The sequence below is a fragment of the Manduca sexta genome, chromosome 10 (assembly GCF_014839805.1).
Source record: "Manduca sexta isolate Smith_Timp_Sample1 chromosome 10, JHU_Msex_v1.0, whole genome shotgun sequence".
Classification (NCBI taxonomy): domain Eukaryota; kingdom Metazoa; phylum Arthropoda; class Insecta; order Lepidoptera; family Sphingidae; genus Manduca; species Manduca sexta.
In genome coordinates this window covers 10,286,194-10,299,483 of record NC_051124.1, presented here as the reverse complement: position 1 = coordinate 10,299,483, position 13,290 = coordinate 10,286,194, and positions in this window count along the sequence as shown.

Here is a 13,290-nt window from a genome sequence, read left to right as displayed (position 1 = left end):
GTCTGAATTGTCTAGAGTACTAACACAGCTACCTGTAGGGATTAGGGCTGTAATGTGCTGGAAGCTTTGTTCAATGTTTCGGATGATTTGAAATGTTAATTTGTATTTAGTCTGACTTTTACAGTATTTTGGACGAGAATATGTTGAATTTCGGCGTCTACAGAACATGGAGACTAAACTAGACTTAGTATGACAAAATATTATATTGACCCATGTTGAATCGTGGAGCCTATGACGTAATACAGATTACAAATTTAATTTTTAGAAAAAGTATTTGATATTCTCTTTAATATGACGTGTTTTGTCTCACCCCAGCTTGCGTTTATGATACGTTGATTTCACAAATAACTCTTTACGTAAAGAATATTTTGATAAATATGTAATGGAAAACCATACGATTGTACAAGTGCATAAATACAACATTCAGAACAGGCTACAGCCTCTTTGGTTATTAAATTAATATTCTTTTGTTGTGAAACGGAATCATTCACAGTCGAGCCAAATTCGCATTTGGACGGGATTTAAAACTCTGTATCGCACGGCCCATATAACGTTCATAAATCTTGCGGTTTCTGTGTCTGGAATCTGGATTATGTCGCAGACTGGAATGTATTCCAGCATTGTGGAAGGTATATTTCGCACGTGCCGTATGCATGTCGTGCGGGGGTTAACGTGTCTCGTGTTGGGCTGAAGTGTTGGTTTATTGGGTCTAATATGTCGTGGTCACGTAGTATGTGTGTTGTTTGAAATTAAAATTATTCTGGTTATTTACCTTGACTGCCTCGGTGGCGTAGTTGTATTGCATGTCCGGTACAATAGCGCTCTGAGGTCCTGGGTTCGAATCCCGGGTCGGGCAAAGTGATATTTAGGTTTTTCTGCTCAGTATCAGCCCGGAGTCTGGAATTTGTGCCCGATATGGCGATAGGCTCGCCCCCTGTCACATCATGGGACGGAACATACTTGGCGAAAAGTGGGTGCCTTAGTTGCACCTCTGCATACCCCTTCGGGGATAAATGCGTGATGTTATGTATGTATGTTATGTATGTACTTACCTTTATATGTAATTTCTTAGAACGATTGAAGCACACAGGTTGACGTAAATATTACAATCCGATTTATTGCCAGACTTTTTTGACATCAAAAAGTCGCTAGTTTTATTATGGTAGGTTTCTATGAGCTTTTACATTTAGTGTTCAGATCCGTGACAGAGGTACAGCGCCAGGTGGTATTTTGGAATTCAAAGTACTGGGTGGTATTGCTGCTGTTTAGGGGCAGTTGTGTTGTCTACTCTCGAACAAAAGCCTCGTCGTCATTAAGCTGTATAAAAGGCTATATTACATTGTTGTTTGCCCTTATTTTAATATTGTGTTTAATATTCCGGACACGGATCTGTAGTTCGTTGGATAATTTTACTTACTAACATTATTGCTTATAAGACCTAGCTACATTTTACAAAATTTCTTGGATTGCGTCGACTATTCAAAATACATAATTGTTTGTGAATGTAGTCACTTACATTCTAGGTATTTACATTAATGTAGATAAAACATGATTGCCGGACTTTAACATTTGTTTGGAAATTTTACTGATCGCACGTCCAATAGCTTTAAATGCCATTTTCATTAATGAAAATAAACTTTCCTCCACTAAATACCTGTTCGAATAATCAAATTATGCTCGAACAATTCATTATGTTCGTGCAACCGCCGCCGAGCCCGTCGACCAATGACACGAGAGCTCGCGCGCCGCGCATGCGCACTGTGCCGCTCGATACTACGCGTGACGTCACTCTCCGCCGCCAATGGCGCCCAACCGTCGCACGTTAATCGATGGGAGCCATTCTGAACGGTATCCCTGTATTCCCTTTTTTCTCCCGACATTGTGGCGTTATTGTAAAACGCTGCCGTCAGCCGGTTTCACGGTCAAGCGTTGATTTATGTAGGCCTATCGTTAGGACTCTTGAAGATGGATGTTAGACGCTAGATGGTGATTGATGGAAGGTTCGATGCGTACGCGATAAACTCGTATATAGGTAGGTATCTACGGCTTAGTTCAAGCGTACATGTAAGAGGTAAGAGTTGTATGAACTGTAGTTTTGAAGGGCTTTTAATATAAATAATTACCTATGCCTTTAATTAAGGATTACAACATGATGAAATCTGTGTGGGTGGGACTGAATCAATGAAATTGTTTAACAGGGCCAAATAATTATAACCTCGTGTGCTCTAGGTATGCTTAAAAAAGTACCTTCAACGAATTTTCAAGAATATCGTTTGAAAATCCATTACAGAAGATGATTGCAACAATGATTGAATACATCACGTTGATGACAGCTGAGATTAACGTATTGACATTAATTTAAAGCAAATTTCTTTCATAATTTTAAGATAAGTTAATTTAGAAATGAGAAAGTTTTGTAAATTAAGATATTTAAGATGCTATCACGATGAAGAATAATTAAAATAAACTTATAATGGAGCGTTTAATCAACCGATATTTTGAGATCATTTGAACTTTCTGATAACGAACACATAAATCTGATGTGTATCTTTAAAAATAACCTACAATTAAAGGGTTTTATAAATTGCTTATCATTTTTTCTCGGTTGTCTGTCCGCCCGTCCCTCTGTCAAGACCCTATTTTACAATATGGTTCCATCAGACCTTAGAATTACTAGTTACAATACGTAGATTATCATATAGCTAGGCTTTTATCTCATGAATCATGTGACGCATAACCAACACTGCCGCGTCAGCTCCGGCGTGTCGGCGAGGCATTGTGGAAAACCTTTTCGCTGACGGAAACATTGAATAAAACTTAACAGTGGACCGATAACGTTCTGTATTGGGTAATAACGACTGATAACAAAAAGGGTAGGCTGTTCAAGGACTAAGAGTAGCCCTTTGTGGCGCTTTTGTTATGTTAGACGTGTAGATATTGGCGTATAGGCTGTGGAATATGTGTAGGGAAATATATGGAAAAGATCTTTAAAATAATGTAAGGGATAGCACACGGTTTGGGTGATTGTATGTTCATTTATTACATGAAAATACGTTTTTATACAGGGTCATTTTGACATTGCGTTACTAAATGAAACCACATACGTATCTTCTTGATATTAACACTTTAGAATAAGTTACTCGAACTGTAGATGTAAAATAATAAAGCTTTGTTTGTAATAAAATAAATATAAATAAAAAATAATCATAACTTTAATGTCTAATGCGACTATTACCTACTACTTTGAGAGAATTCGTTGGAGCGGCAACATCACATTATCAGTTAGAAATACACTCACGCACACGCCATATTCGTACTAAATTACAAAATTATCAAAAAATCAGAAACTAAAACCGGGATTCTTGGTGAAAATATGCGTTATTCATGAATGATTCTTAGCACAATGATAGCACAGGTAAAGATAAATATACTATTTAATTTATTAACACAATGTTAAAATGACGCTGTATAAAGGCACGACAAGGTGAGTTTACTGTCCCTGATGGCAAGTGGAATGGCGTCCTGATAGAATAACAGCTGTGTTGGATGTACACAGTTTAATATTTTGTTCGACAACGTTCTTTACAAATAAAATGAAAAAGCTGTTTCGTCTTAACATTCCAACAGAATGATAAATTGTGACTTGAGACATGCGTGCAGTTAGAAGGTTGCGTGGGAGTCGTCTGGCACGACATTACACGTGGGTTAATTCCTAAACGACAACTTTATATCGTCTATAGTGTTGGACTAATGGATGTAGATGGCCCTAAACCCCCTATTTCTATTTTGTAAGTCGTGTAATTTGCACAACACATGTGCATTGTGCAAGCTATGTAATATCTACTCGCAGGTCTTTTTTATCACTTCTTGTTTGGGGGCACGCTAATAATCATTGAACGTCCATATTTTTTTGTATTCCCCTATCTTCCTGTACTTTTTAATGTATTTTTTCGATATTTTCTAAATATCCTTTACGCTGCATGCCCTGCGTGTCCCCAAAGAAAAACCCTGTCTACTTGTGTTTTGACAACGGGTCTGGATATGGTTTCGCCTCTGAGAAATAGGTAACACGTAAATTTTTAGAAAAAATAATTGCCAATAATTAAGGTCGTTCAAAATGGTCGAGATTTTACCTTAATATTTTACGGCAAAGTAATGGCGGCACTCCGATATAGCAAAAGTGATGTGCAACACCATCAATCAGTTTCTCTATAGTTGTGTTTCTCTACAACGTTCCTAATTGTTTATAAGTCTGCCGTCGTACCTTCGAAGAGGTAGACACAGTATAGTAGATGCTTTCAACTTGCCGAGGTTGCGCTGATACATCATAAATGGGGTGGACTATTTAATATAATATTTGTCATAATATGTGAAGTTATAATATTTGCGTTTGGTAAAGTTACAATTCTTTCTAGGTAATGTGAGAGTTGATTCTTTGCCAACCACTGGTTTTGCCTCCTTTTGAGTATTTACCGACCGTTCCACGCAGACGTTCTTTGTCTTCATGCGCGTTATGAAAACTTTTGAATATGGTAATGTTTTCACATTCCATACATTACTTACGGTTTTACATAAAACATTAAAAATATAGTCTGAAAGTAAAGGTTTCTGTCTTAATATTTTATGAATGAGAATTGGTTGGATGTTTAAATTTATTGTTTTTATGATATGCGATAAGGAGCTTTATGGAGGGGTCACAAAATGTTAGCACTCTGAAACCGCAGTCACAATTTAAAGATCGTAGGAGGTTTATCCAACCGTAACAAAAATTATATCTTATTAATATTATAAATACAAAAATTTGTGAATATGTTTTGATGTTCGCCAAAAGTAAATTCAGAAATAGCTTAACCGATTTTGATGAATTTTTTGACACGGGTAGACCATGCCCTGGATTAACATAGACATTTTTTTATCTCGGTAATTTGTTGCCATGGAAAATTATGTTTTTTTTTAAATAGATGGCGTTGGTGTTGTACTAGTGACGTTATGAATCGCAATACTATTCTAGGAAATTTGTAGCAAGAAAGGCTTTTCACACGGGTGAAGTTGCGAGCAACATTTAATTATCTATATGCAGTAGAGGTTTTCTTCATATAATCCCATTATATTAATAAACTGAGTTATACAGATGGGTAAAATTTTAGAGACACTTTGTAAAGATGTGACTTACATAATTTTATTGGGAATTAATAAAATATTAACTACTTCTGAAGTCTATTGCTTTGAAACTAATAACGTTGGCTTCGATGAGACTTTACAGTCCCTGTTGAGGGAGTTTAAGATGCGTAAAAGGGTGAGTAACGGGTGGAAACTGGTTCAAGGTTATTTCTGAGTACGCATTTTCCTTTGTAATAAATATTAAATGCTCTCGGGGTTTTATGGGTTACCAAGGTTTTGAAATAATATGTACAACAGATAACCACGTCTTATTTTAATTTAATCAAATAAAAAAATCCACCACTCATAAAAACACCTAATTCTACCATATTTAATTTTTATTATCACTTGTTTTTGTAACCAAAATAGTAATGCAATTTCTTATTAATCAAATACTTTTACAATCTCAACAATATATTTATATACTTCTTGATAATTAGTACCTACGGATAAAACGCCTATTATTATTATCATCACTGAACTGATTTTGAAATTCTTTCACTAGAAAGCTACTTTATTCCTGAGAGCTGTAGGTTAATTTTTATACCAAGAAAATAGAAAGCGGGACTTTTATGTCGGTAAAACTTTTTCACGTGGGAAAGCTGCTGGCAAAAGCTATAATAAATTAATACAGGTAACACTAGAATAATGTTCAGAACTATATTTACGAATGTACTCTTATTACTTTGTCGTGTTTAAGTACAGAACAGTTTCACGACGACAAGCCGTTTCGATATTACAAAGTTATTGGTCTCGAGTGTTGATTTAGTAACGCAATGGAGTTTAAAACAGGGAGTTTTATTATACTCGTTGTGTTGAGTGTTGTTTACCGAGTTTATTGAATTGTGTAATGAATCTGATATTTTTATTTCTTTTTATTATATATTGAAAAGGTTGTGAAGATGTTTTGGATGTTTCATGTTTCTCACGTATTCAGTCGTAAATCAAAAAAGATGATTTTTAGGAGACCCGTTTTACGGAATATTTTTCTTTACGTAAATATATACCATTTTTTTTTTATTTATAAGGGGTCTCATTCGCTAATATCCCCTAGTGTTCACTGCTCCAATACATAAAAAAACATGAGTTGGAATATTTTATCATGCCAGAATAAAAAAAAATGTTCTTCACCAATTATAGAGCAATAGTATAATTTATCATCGTGCATATATTCACACTCCGCAAATGCGAATGGATTAACATATCCACTTAGTAAGGCGTTATCGTTTAACAGTGATAAATAACTGTCAGCTGTCGCCGAGGCTCTCCTCGTCTTAAGTATTATCCTACTTTTGGTAATGTGTGGTTAGGTTTCTTAAATTTAGATGTTTTTGGTGCCTATTATTTTATTAGATGTCGATAACTTTGGAATTAAAAAACTTATATGATTAAATAATTTATTCGCAAATTTTCTCCGAAACTTAATATATCTTCAAATAGCTTTTGTAATATTTGTAATTTTATAATCAAAAAGCCTTATTTATAAGATTAACAGCTGGTAAAGTTAGGAATTATAAAACGAATGTCGTAATAACATTATTTAGTCGCCGATTTTCCCCGAAATTTAATTTATCTTCAAAGATCTTTCGTAATATTTATAATTTGATAATTCAAGAGCCCAACATAGATTAGCTTAACTGGCTGTCTGACTTTTATTCCAAACGCATTAAATTAAAAAAGTATTTTAAAAATGTTCTACAATTCGTCCTTGACGCAGCTCTCCCCTTTTAATTCTATGCAAATCTATGTACATATAAATATGAGTAAATATAGTGAGTCACGTTGCAGTTGGTATTTCGTTGCCGCCCACCATCGAGTCAATATCGACATGGCGTCTCCAATGGGGTTTGCGTCCCACATTCTGCTTGTAATGCGGAGTGCATTAATCACTATCTTTTATGTGTTGCGTTTGAAAAAGAAACTGTTTTAGTGATTATCCTAATCAACTGTTTGACTTAAATTATTCGAAAGGATAAAATTAACGAAATGCACGTGCGAACTCCAAACACACACACATACACACGCACACACCCACATCACTTTATCCTTCAAGGGGTAGACAGAGGTGCAACCAGAGCACCTACTTTTCGTTTGTGTGTTTCGTCCTATGATGTAAGAGAAGGCGAGCCTATCGACATTTTGGGCACAAATTCCAGACTTGGGTCTGATATTGAGTAAAAAACCCCAATATCATTTTTCCCGAACTGGAATTCAATCCCAGGACTTCAGAGTGGTGCCGTAACGCGTACGTCATAAAAAGAAGCTGTCAAGATAGTCAACGAAAAGATGATTAATTATGATCGCCGATAGCGATAAAATAGCCATTTGTACTTCTTTTTTACGCCTATTGTATATTTATTTTTATTTTCTGCTTTAGATGTACGATAAACAGTTAAAATAAATTAATATTAAAATCAGTTTAAGGATTCGAAGAGGTTAATGATTGATTATATGAATTGGTAATATATATAACCTAAGCGTCTCTAGTCTTTTCAGTTTACTATTAAAAATATACTTGTTAAATTTACGTATCAGGATTTAACATTATTAAGCGAATTTTTGTATAACTCACCTTGAAACTAGTAAACATAAAGGCTATAAAAATGTTAACATATTACATAGTACATACCCATTCTCTACTATATTTTTACTGTGTATTTTATTACGATTTATTCTTGGTATATTACATATTTTAATCTATATTTAGTAAACTCCGCCTTAGTTTTATTAACTGCTATGGTATTATATAATAAACAATGAATGATGACTATGAATTCATAAGATATATAAATCAAGTTATTCGCACCATCAAAACTATACCAATAGTATTAAAACTCAATATCTTCTACATAAGTGAAATCCAACAATCCATTGAAACTTTGTTATCTGAAATACGTCCGCTTCAGTCGATCGATGGAGCTTGCATCTGTATTACTTAGATTACGACGTGATTGTGCACTTTTATCTGCTGAACGGCGGGACGCGACCACGCCCCGTCGACTGCGACCTTTGTGCAGTTTCGGCTTGGAATTGCTTTTAGAAGTTGAATGGCTTGAGTACATGGTCCGGGTCTATGTACTTTAAGTGTTATATTCCCTTATATACTTGCATATATACATCAGCGATATACATGCATGAATTGCTGATAGACATTTTATTTCGATGCGTTATTTAAGGATGTTATTATCCAATTTTTTTAAAGAGTCCCGCCATGTTTTCTTGAGTGCTAAGGGCTTTTGTCGCGGGATATGACTTTAAGTATTATCATAGCTAGTGCTGCGAATAAATCTTAATATAATACGTGTAACAAGTTTTTTTTGGTAAGTATGAACTTGTATCGGTTCTATGATAGTAAATATATTGTATCACATGAATGATTGTCCGTCCTGGAAATTTTACGTAGAGTCCCTTACATGGGTAATGTTTATATTTATTTATACGGTATAGTCATTATTGACACCAGATTTTATAGACTACAAAAATACCAATTACAGAGATGTACGTAGTCAATACAGTAATGAACGAATGCGTAACGTGATCCGCGCGCGGTGGGTGGCGCTTCGCACATTCCTTCGCACGTGAGCTCTACACGGCGATACGTAAACCGATTTATTTATATTGTGTTAAATGGTTCCGTTACATCATTAGACATTACCAGTCTTACTTAAAAAAAAATCGCAAAGCTATGATTAGTTAAAACAAAAATTTACTGAATCAGTTGAAGTCAAAACCCGCCATCTTGTCTCTTAATAATGTTTAAACTAGAAAACCGGTGATGTTTTTGACAACTATTTAAGTAATTCTTAACCACCTCTTAACGCTAAAACAAGTTTATAAGTAAGAATATACAAGTAAAACTAAGGCGGTTTTTAATTCAACTTCAAATATATATTTTTACCGCAAAGCAGCTGTGTGAATGCATTGTTGTGTTTCAGTTTGAAGCTAGCTTAGGCATTATGGGAAGATTAACATGTATTAGAAAAAACATGTAATTTTTTCCAATTGTTATATCTTTTACAAATATAGAAACAAGTATCGGTGAACCAAGCAATTAACGGTACATTAGTAATTGTGTACGATTCACCCGCATGGACAGTGGGGCGCGGTGCGAATAAATTGATTGTATAATTGTTGTATGGTCCAATATATTATTTTCTTTTATATGTATAGTGACCCCACCACACTCTATGGTAAGTGGAGCGGAGTCCAATAGAACGTTGACTGACGAGAGGTGATTACTCCTCGGCAGTCGACGTAATTATGCCGGTTTGTCAGGACAGGATATACACAGATTCTACTGACAGAGTTTAATACACTTTTCTTCTTAAATGTAACCGAACACAGAGGCCATTACAAACATTAAAACGTCTACTATACAATTTATTTTTTAACAGATACTTAAAGTTTTTCAAAATATCATGAATGTAAAATTTCGTTAATAACACTTCGTTTGGATTTATGAGAATTATCAGTAACACCGTTATTAATTTCATTTACTTCTTTATAAGTGATCCATTGTAGACCATAGTACTGGTAAAATAGAGTATTGTTTTAATTGATAATACTATTTTTGCGGTCAAGTTAAATGTAAAATGAAACAATTGTATAAAGGTCTTTTAACCGTTTGAAATTGTTTGTTTGGTTTATACGTCTCTATACTAATGTTAGGGGTTGTCTACCCCTATAACTCCTATAACTATAAAATTCAAAGTGCGATATTACGCATGTATCTGACTCCGAAATATGATTATATTGCGTATTATAATCGTCGCGTTTCCACTTTCTAAATGTCAGAGTTCAGGCTTGTGACAATGAACGTTGTCGTCACTAGATGTCCCCATCAAGTTACGTAATATTAGGGCTAAGCGACGTAGTTATTGGATTTCTTTATCGGAATTATCACTCGTTTATCTCTTATCGAATCGCCTAAAATATATACATCTGAATTTACTGTTTACTTAAATGTATAACGGACGCAAAATGCGACGTAGTAAACTTAAAATCCTGCATTATATTATTGTCTCATGGCTTAACACTCCATCTGTACTTATAAGAGAGTAAGGCTTTTAGTCAATATGGTCTAATGTTGGTAGATTTTATACAGCCTTAAAAATCTTTTGGATAACTATTAACACAAGAATTTTGCGATGTATCATAATTTAAATTTATTTCACAACAAGCACTCAACTTAATAACATCATTTACCCAAAAGCCTCGCGACCACTAAACCGTTTCTGTTGTTTCATTTATGTGTACGATTCATAAATGTGTCTACACGCACTAATGTTTAACATGAACATTTCGCTAACAAAGTTTCAACTCGGCTCAAAATGGCCGACAATTTCTGCACGTTTCGAGAGCGTTCTATAACTATGGCACAGTACTTAGGTATTCCATAGCTTACAAACGCCCACGCTCCTCGCATCTTGTCGATTTTTCCCTTTTATTTTTCAACGCTCGGCACGAATGAGTCGACGTCAATGCTACATAATAAATAAGTCTATGTTTGTACCATATTCATAGGCCTCCAATCAAATATATGTTTTATGTGACACGGAGTATTATGATAGCTTATTCCATCCAAATTAAAAGTAGAAGGCTGCCATGCAGGAGCGAAGCGTCGATACAAACCGATTCCTATTGGCTTCCCTTTTAGGTTTATTTAGCTTTTGTTTTCTGTTAAATTAGCCGCTATATGTTAATCAAGGCAGTTGCTTTTTGCCTCGGGTTACCTTTTGAAAAAAATCACCATTCGCCACTGCTGCCATGTTAGTTCTACCAAACATGACTTCATACGATCACGTAGAGTGTGTAGGCTTAACATGCTTTTCCAGTCGTTGAACAGTTTTTAATAAAACCTACGTACACGAGCCTACGCCAATGCTACGAATAATAAAAGCTTGTATGTGATTCGTAGCAGCTCTACGAAATGCGTAGAAGTGCTACGGGTGTGTAGTTGTTATGACGTCTATTTTCATATGAATTTCATGTGGGCAGGTTTACCAGCGTTTTAACCGAATTCTTAATAAGTAGTGACGAATTAAAAATAAGTAAATTTTAAGACTGATTAATAAATTAAAGATATATTCTCAGCGTATTGCAATATATAGCGTCGCCATGAAAATATTTGCGATGCAATTTTATAAATATACCATATTAAAAACTTAATAATTGCAACTGATAAATAATGTATGAATGAGTATAATGCAGTTTAGATATTCATCGACGTTCCATCCGTTTTTTGTGTAAAGTTCTTGAGCGGTTCCCTAGAGATTAGCATATTTATACGAAGCAAAACTTCATGGGATACGTTTTTGCGAAATAAAAACGCAGCACAATATATGATATAACATTAATAACAGAAATTGCGTGTCTAACTTAGTTAATCATTGTCGTTGTTGCAAACAATATTAACGTTGTTGTCTCATAGAATAGTAATGAATTGGCTTTGTTTGTTTGTAAAATTAGCCCTAGCTTTGTAATAATAGAGGTTAAATTAAGTTGTGTGTTTAATTTGAGATATCTGGATTGAATGCTATTAATAGGGAATGTGTTGATATTTATAAAAACGATTTCAGTTTCAAAAGCTTGTGGTTTGACGGATCAATGTTTTTACCAATAATGTAAGTAAAATATATGTGGTCCAAATAAGGTTGAATATCCACTAATAGATGCGGTGATTTTACTCCGCTTATAAATTAGATCACAATAGCTTAGTCAAATGTATTCTAAAATGCAAATGGGCCATTTGTCAAACGTTGTTCAATATTGTGAACTCTATAGCTTCATGAAATGTAGCATCGAACACGTCTTGTGTGGATAAAATTTTTCTGTGATACAAAATAAAATTAGGTCAAAAAGGACAAAACACTAAAACAGCTTATTTATGTAATAGATTGGCACAAACAAGGATCAAATTTTATTAAAATTACGCGACAACTTTTTTGTATTATAAAAAGGTGTTTTGGTTTATAACGAACCTTATATACCTAGTCTTGCCATAAATATTGTAATAAAGAAAAAAGAAAATTGTTAACTGCAAATAACATTTATTACTTTTACAGTGTGTCAGTTTAATACATAAATATAAAACAATTAAAAATATAAAAAGCTTATTCGAAGTGGTCTCCATTGGCTGCAATACAGTCCTTTAAACGATGAGGCCAGTTATCAATAGAAGCACGCACTCTTTCCATGGGAAAATTCTTCACTGCCAATCGTATAGATTGTTTTAGGGACTCCAAATTATCATGGCGTTTAGAGCAAGCTGTACTCTCTAAAACTGACCACAAATCATAATCCAACGGATTAAGATCGGGACTAGACGACGGCCAGTCTTCAGCTCTGATGAAGTCCGAAACGTTCGATTCCAACCAAGACTGCGTGGACCGAGCTTTATGACCCGGCGCCGAGTCTTGCTGGAAGGACCATACTTGGTTATTGAACATGGTGATGTTAAGGGGCTTAACTACCTTCTCAAGAATGGTATCTTGATACACTTGTGCCGATGTTTTGATACCTTTTTCACAAAAATATGGCTCAGTCACTCCTTCATAGCTAACACCCCACCAAACCATCACTGAAGTCGGATAATGTCCACGTTGCACTCTGTCGACTAATTGGGAAGCTTCCTTAGAGCTTTGAGCATAAATACGGTCATTTTGTTTGTTAAAATGTTGCTCAATTGTAAAAATTTTCTCATCCGTAAACAAAATTTTTCTGTGACCTCCCTTTGCGTACCGCTTCAGTAGTTGTTTCGATTTTACCACCCTATTCTTCTTTAAATTATCAGTTAAGAAATGGCCAGTGCGTCTCTTATAGGCTGCAAGTCCTAAGTCATCTTTTAAAATACGCGACATGGTTCTAGGTGCTATCTTCATTTCCCGAGATAAAATCTTTTGCTTTCGGACAGGATTTCTTCGAATTCTTTCCCTTACTGCTTTGACCACCTTTTTCGTACGAACACTACGTGGACGGCCAGATCTTTTCTGTCACAAACAGAGGAGGTCTCATTGTACCTATTAATAGCCCGGTACACAAACATTTTACTAATACCAAGTGTATGGAGAGTTTTAAAAATTGCATTTGGCTCCATACCTACTTTGTGTAATGCTATCACAGCGATTCGAT